Here is a 7,650-nt window from a genome sequence, read left to right on the forward strand (position 1 = left end):
AAGAAAGCATTTTTTTTTAAATTGATGAAAATGTTTTTTTCATTCATAAAGAGTAATAAAAACACTTGGTAAAAAAATCATAACATATACTATCATAATTCATGCATGAAAGGGATATATATACTTTACAAACATTAAAAAAGTTCTGTATTAGAAATCTAATTACTAGCTATATTAGTTAATAGATGACATTATAGATCAGTTTGAATCAAATAATTTATACGAGCAGATTTAGAGTCAATTTTTTTTTTAAATAATCCAATTAATTAAAAACAGCCTGATCATATAATCAAAGTGGTATCCCATTCAATCCTAATTATAATACAGTCAACTCAGCAGGTTAAGTAACGCCACTTATCAGCCTAAGCGAACCCCGTCAGCTGCATCAAGGCATCTCAGTAAGTATGGGGAGACAGTGGAGAGGAACATGTTCATTTTAAGTAGAATAACGGTTCATCACACCCATTTTCATGGTGTCACAGCAGACTGGGGGCTGAGACGGTCCGGAAGAACCATTATGTCTGGATAATGGAATTAGGACTGCAACTAATGATTAGTTTGCAAATTTAATAATCTTTTGGTTATTTTCCCGATAAAAAATCAGACAGCAAAAAGTTCCTTAAAGGAGATCTTTTACAAAATCAAACCAGATGAAACTAAAGCTTTTCCACTTCAGGAGTTCTGGATAGAGCAGATTGATGGAAGAAAAAGTTTTTTTTTTATCTTAAATGCAAAATGTTTATCTATTTTTTACAGTGTTGTTATAATTCTTGCTCTAAGTGGTTTGCTCTGTCAGCTAAAGGCATGTTTTAGAGTCGATTAATCGATTACTGAATGAGTTGACGATTATTTCAATAATCGAATAATTCCGATTAATTTTGATTAATTGTTTCAGCCCTAAATGGAATCAGATTTATTAAAATTGTTTACATAAGGACCAAAATACAATAAGTAGTTAACTTGTTCTTATTTTCACTTTGAGTTTTCTATTCTTGTTTTTTTAATTGGCAGTATGTAGCCTATATATAATGTTTATGTACAGTACCTTTGCAACCTCTGTTTTCTTTTTTTACACCAAACATAAGATGAACGTCAAGCAATACTTGATTACCCTCATTTGCCATGCTATCTACCCCATAAAGCCTGACATACACTGTGCGATTTTTGGGGCGATTTTCCAGTTGTGCGATATAATGTGCTGCTACCCATATAAAATTATGGCTCCTATGGATTCTATTAATAATCTGTTCTACTTCAATCAATATATCAGATCTAATGTCTAACTGTTTATGTTGCAAACTGATTTGAATGGTCTCACTTTTTCAACTGCTGAAGTAAAGCCAGCATTTTTACTGGATGAAGTACTACCCCATCAATCACCCTTTTTCCTACTTTAACAGTAAATTGTGGCACATTAAATGAAAAACTATCCCTGTCCTGTCAGCTGTGTTTTTTTTTCACTTTATTTTTACTTTTTAGGCCCCGTACACACGAAGACGAACCCTGGCCTAAACGCACAAATTTTTCACCAAACCAGCCTCTCATTCATACGAAGCCGGCGTTTCGGGGGTCTGTAAACAATCTTCTTTACGCTCTAACCGCATTTTTTCTTTTACACGCATGCGTCATAGCATCGCCTCTAAACACGCATGCGTGACACAGTATCACAACAACAATGGCGCCGTTGCTGCTAATGCTACTCACCCTGCTGTCGGGCTTACAACAGAATCTTCTTCTTCTGGAATATCTCCAGGAAGAACAGAGCAATATCGACGACATAGTTCAGCACCTGAATTTGACTGAACCACGAAAATGGACCCGCAGGGCAACCATGTATAAATATTAGTGCGCATGCCCAACATTTCGTCGCTTATTTTTGCTTTGGCACCACAGCGCCACTTACAGGCCTGGCATACATTTTGCAGCGTTTTCATGCATTCGTGTGGACGCTCACATTTATTTTACGTCTCCGTCTTTATGGCAAACGTTTTGGAAAATATCAGTGTTTCGTGTTCGTTTTGACTTCGTGTGGACGGGGCCTTAGACAAGAACAAAGATGAACGGCAGAAGCGAGAACCACCACAGCGAAGCGAAATGGAAAATATGTCCCTGATTCCTAGTATTTTAGGAGTCTTTGAAGTCCTTAATGGAGCTGTCCAAGGTACAAAGAGACAAAGGAAAAGTTTATTTTCAGGGCCGAGATATAGAGGTTCTTTACTGAACATCTGGACCAGTGATCCAAGGTGCAACTATAAGTAAAGTAAACCTCCCACCTATAGCTAACTGATCTAACTGGATTTCATTACATTTAGAGTTTATTATCCACCTCAAATTTTATTTTCACCATCAATTCTAATCACTTTTAATGTTGAATGATAGTTTCTTTGTCCAATGATTCAAAGATAACTGCTCCGTTCACATTAAGAGGCATTTCTTCTATTTCAACATGTAATGCTCCTATTGAAGATGATTGAAAGCATTTAACGTTATCAAAGCCTGGTACTTTATGGATTTAATTTCTGAAGATTTGTTTCTGCTGCTGAATTGTAAACAATAGACCCAAAATAGACTGACGTGATTAACCCAGTAACTCCCGCCATCCTGGGGTTAATGTTTGAACTAATGAACCTGAAGATGGAAGTCTTTAGAACGACTAATCAACAGTAACAACAGCAGCCACTTTATGACCAGAGGAGCATCACTGGAATGATCTGGTTGATTGCTCACTCCTCAGTGTAGAAGGCTGTTAATCACACCTCCTAAGGACATTATACATGATGATGAAAGGAGGTGTGATTAACAGCCTTCTACATTGAGCTGTGTTTTAAATGCTAAATCCTCTACAACCAAACCCTGTTTGACCTTAGGCCTTGTTTCAGCATGTCTGCATGTAAGTATCAACAATAAGGCAGCATGAGTCGCAGCAGAAAACAGCTTTCTGGATCCTCAGAGACTTGGAGGTGAGAAGTTCATCTGGAGAGGAAGGTTCCAAATTGTCCAGCAGGAACCAGAGGACAACCGTCCACTGATCCATGTTTGTCCCACCTGCAGGGGTGGAAAGTATATTTACTCAATTACTGTACTTAATTTTTCAAGTATCTTTACTTTACTTGAGTATTTTTTTTATTTTTCGAGGGGGGCTACTATACCTTTAACTCCATTTCCAGGAAGCTGCTAGTTCCTTGTTCCTTTTGGTTCATCTTAGTTTACAATCCTCAGTTGCTGTTTTTCCTTCCATTATCGCAGAAAGCAGCCCTTAGGACCGAATCTGGACGCCACTGATTTTAGATTTATTTATTCATTTGACAGGGACAGTGTACCTCAATAAACATTCCTGCAAATTCACCAGAATGAACCAAAAAACAATTTTTCATCTGTTGTCCCTTGACAGATCTTAAAATTGTCTACCTAAAAACACAACAGTAAGAAACAGTTATAACTCTTCAAAACTTGTTTAAAAATACAGAATTACTGTTCTCTAGACTACAGAGCTTAGGTTAATAAAGTAGAATAAAACATTCAAATAAAAATAATTACACTATATATATATATATATATATATATATATACATACGCACATATATATACATTTAGAGATTTAATGGTGTTCCACTAATGTGAGAAACTCATAGCAGTTATTATTAGTAGTTTATCATTTCAATAAGGCGTTAGTTGTTGCCATGTGGCCAAGCTGTTCAGTAGGATGAGTCTCAAGCAGAGTTCTAGTTTCTAATAGATTCAACCATAAACCTTTATTCTACAGTGAAAATGTGAGGAGAATCAGTTTGTTTTCAAAAAAGAAAAAAAACAATCAAAGAAGGTTTCCTTTTTTGTGACACTTTTATTCTCAAAATTATATGGAGGTGTACTAATATAAAAAAGTATTTAATTTGCATTTTTATAAACATAAACACTATTAAATACAAGTGCTTTTGAATACTTACCGTAAGTATTTTCAAAAGCGAGTACTTCGGTATACTTTATTTTAAGTAGAGTTTTGACAGAGTAACTTTCCCTTGTAGTTGAGTAAGATTTGACAATGAGTATAAGTACATTTACTAAAGTACTGCTGTTGAGTACCCTGTCCACCATTGCCCCTGTGTATACATGCACTATTGTGATAACTTCCTCCTTTAACCTTCCCTTAACTATTACATTACCTCCCTCTTTCTCTTTTATTAGAATTGCCACGCCTCTCTTTCTCCCCTGTTTATGTGAACTATAATATGTATATTTGTATTCCATTTTTTTTTCATTTTCCTAATTTTTTAAGTGGGTTTCTTGTAAAGAAGCTGAATTAATATGTTCTTTTTTTATTTTCGAATTATGTTTCCTCTCTTTTTTGGGGTGGTCAGATCCTACATATTTAATGACATGATACTTAAAGCAGGCATATTACTTGGAATGGACAAATTACTGTGTTCCCAGTAGAACTACGGTACTAAGAAACAGAACAAAAGCATATGAACAGGTAAAATAAGAACACAGAACAGCCGACTTCTAAAATGGGGCCATTTCTAAACATCTCCATTAACCCTGATGATGGATGGGCAGGGAGTCCTCACAGTCGGTGGGACACCACCTCCAGACTCTGCAGAAGATCCTATTATAGGATGATCAAGTCTAGGATTGTCCAACATGCTTTCTCTAACTCCCTTGTCGGGCTGTGTATTTACATTGGCCCGAATAAAAAAAACAAGATTACAACTTGATTAATTGTATGATACAGTTTATATCTATTTGCAGACATTAGGTGTCACTAAGAACCTTCTGCAGGAACCTGTTATCTTCCACACCTTGAAGGATGGATTCGTCTCTCACGTATGCGCTGTTCCAGTTTTGGATGCCATTACCCACTCATTGCCACCCAGTTAATCTGGTTTCGCTTGAATCTCTTTCCTTGTCTGTGGGGAGACTGATGTTGAAACCACTGGCTGTTGGCCAATAGAGGACCTCACACCCAATGACACTGATTAAGACAAATAAAAAAATTGTTGGTTTTATATAATTTAATTTTGGGGTCTTTTGATTACAACTCACTGCAGGTAGTTTTATTGTGGTTCTGAAGACCTGATTTAATCATGAAAAGGTGTGAAGGAGACGACCCAGTGCAATGTGTTCTAGTCGGTACAGGAACTTGGTAGCAACCCATTTATTAGAGAAACCTCTGAAATAAGCTGAGATGAACATGATGGGTTTTATTCTGGAAATCTACTCTCCTTCATTGAGTTCAGTTCGACTTAATTTTTTTTGTACTGATGTTTTCTTTTTTCTACTTCCTGGTTGTCACTCATGCAGTTTATTAATATTCCATGATGTTTGCCTCCATGTGGCCCTAAACACACTGCAAACATACGGGAAAGGAAATTTAGTGAAACTACACCAGGGGAGGAAGACTATTATCAGAATTAAATTCTAACAGGTCTTGATCTAAGGGGATGTAAACTCCCCTTTTCTGATCTTTTATTTTCTCAAGTTCCTCCATCTAAATCAGGCCCATTTTACTTCATTCATGCTGAGTAATCTATCCGTCCAGCAGTGATGCGAGTCAGAGCGCTATCGTTTCTGCTCTTTCAGCATCTAATCTCATCAGGGCCAAACCAACATTGAAGCTGGTCAGAGTGTGGTCTGAGGGGGCTATGGAGGCACTCCAGGACTGTTTTGAATGCTCCCACTGGAACATGTTAAAAACTGCTGCAACCTCTACTCATCTATATACAGGTGCTGGTCATAAAATTAGAATATCATGAAAAAGTTGATTGATTTCAGTAATTCCATTTAAAAAGTGAAACTTGTATATTATATTCATACATTACATACAAACTCATATATTTCAGATGTTTATTTTGTTTAATTTTGATGATTACAAATGACAACAAATGAAAATCTCAAATTCATCATATCAGAAAATTAGAATATTACTGAAGACCAATAAAAACAAAGGATTTATAGAAATGTTGGCCAACTGAAAAGTATGAACATGAAAAGTATGAGCATGTACAGCACTCAGTATTTAGTTGGGCCTCCTTTGGCCTGTATTACTGCAGCAATGCGGCGTGGCATGGAGTCGATCAGTCTGTGGCACTGCTCAGGTGTTATGATAGCCCAGGTTGCTCTAATAGTGGCTTTTAGCTCTTCTGAATTGTTGGGTCTGGTGTATTGCATCTTCTTCTTCACAATACCCCATAGATTTTCTATGGGGTTAAGGTCAGGAGAGTTTGCTGGCCAATTAAGAACAGGGATACCATGGTCCTTCAACCAGGTACTGGTAGCTTTGGCACTGTGTGCAGGTGCCAAGTCCTGTTGGAAAATGAAATCTGCATCTCCAAAAAGTTGGTAAAACTTCCTGGTATGTGGCTGCGTTGACCCTGGACCTCAGAAAACACAATGGACCAACACCAGCAGATGACATGGCACCCCAAACCATCACTGACTGTGGAAACTTTACACTGGACTTCAAGCAACGTGGATGAAGTGCCTCTCTTCTTTTCCTCCAGACTCTGGGACCTTGATTTCCAAAGGAAATGCAAAATTTACTTTCATCAGAGAACATGACTTTGGACCACTCACCAGCAGTCCAGTCCTGTTTCTCTTTAGCCCAGGCAAGACGCTTCTGACGCTGTCTGTGGTTCAAGAGTGGCTTGACACAAGGAATGCGACAGCAGAAACCCATGTCTTTCATACGTCTGTGTGTGGTGGTTCTTGAAGCACTCACTCCAGCTGCAGTCCACTCTTTGTGAATCTCCCCCACATTTTTGAATGGGTTTTGTTTCACAATCCTCTCCAGGGTGCGGTTATCTCTCTTGCTTGTACACTTTTTTCGACCACATCTTTTCCTTCCCTTCGCCTCTCTATTAATGTGCTTGGACACTGAGCTCTGTGAACAGCCAGCCTCTTTAGCGATGACCTTTTGTGTCTTGCCCTCCTTGTGCAAGGTGTCGATGGTCGTCTTTTGGACAACTGTCAAGTCAGCAGTCTTCCCCATGATTGTGTAGCCTATAGAACTAGACTGAAAGACCATTTAAAGGCTTTTGCAGGTGGTTTGAGTTAATTAGCTGATTAGAGTGTGGCACCAGGGGCCATCAATTTTGAACCTTTTCACAATATTCTAATTTTCTGATATGATGAATTTAAGATTTTCATTTGTTGTCATTTGTAATCATCAAAATTAAACAAAATAAACATCTGAAATATATGAGTTTGTATGTAATGTATGAATTAGTGCTGTCAAAATTATCGCGTTATTATCGCGTTAACGCGAGGCCATTTTAACGGCGATAATTTTTTTAACGTGAGATTAACGCTATGTGGTTTTATGGTACAATTTTCCAAGTACATCCCGCTGCAGCCTGCGAGAAGGCGGGGCTACTTTCCCCCAGTGTATGCATTTCTCATAGGCTTCAAGAGCGGAGCTCCTCAAGGAAAAAAGACGCTCATACACTGGGTGACGCTAGTGCCTTTTCTTTAAGCCCCACCACCAACAAACAAGTTGAGTGTCTGGTAACTAGTAGCAACCTGAAATACGCTGAGAAAACAGATTACTGAGGTGAAATGGAATCTGCTACGGCACGCTTGCTGTCACAGGTCGGTATCGTGTGTGTGTGTGGGTGGGTGTGTCTGTGTGTGGGTGGGTGGGTGTGTGTGTGTTCT

Source organism: Cyprinodon tularosa, unplaced genomic scaffold (assembly GCF_016077235.1).
Source record: "Cyprinodon tularosa strain WSP-4 unplaced genomic scaffold, ASM1607723v1 ctg428, whole genome shotgun sequence".
Taxonomy (NCBI): Eukaryota; Metazoa; Chordata; class Actinopteri; order Cyprinodontiformes; family Cyprinodontidae; genus Cyprinodon; species Cyprinodon tularosa.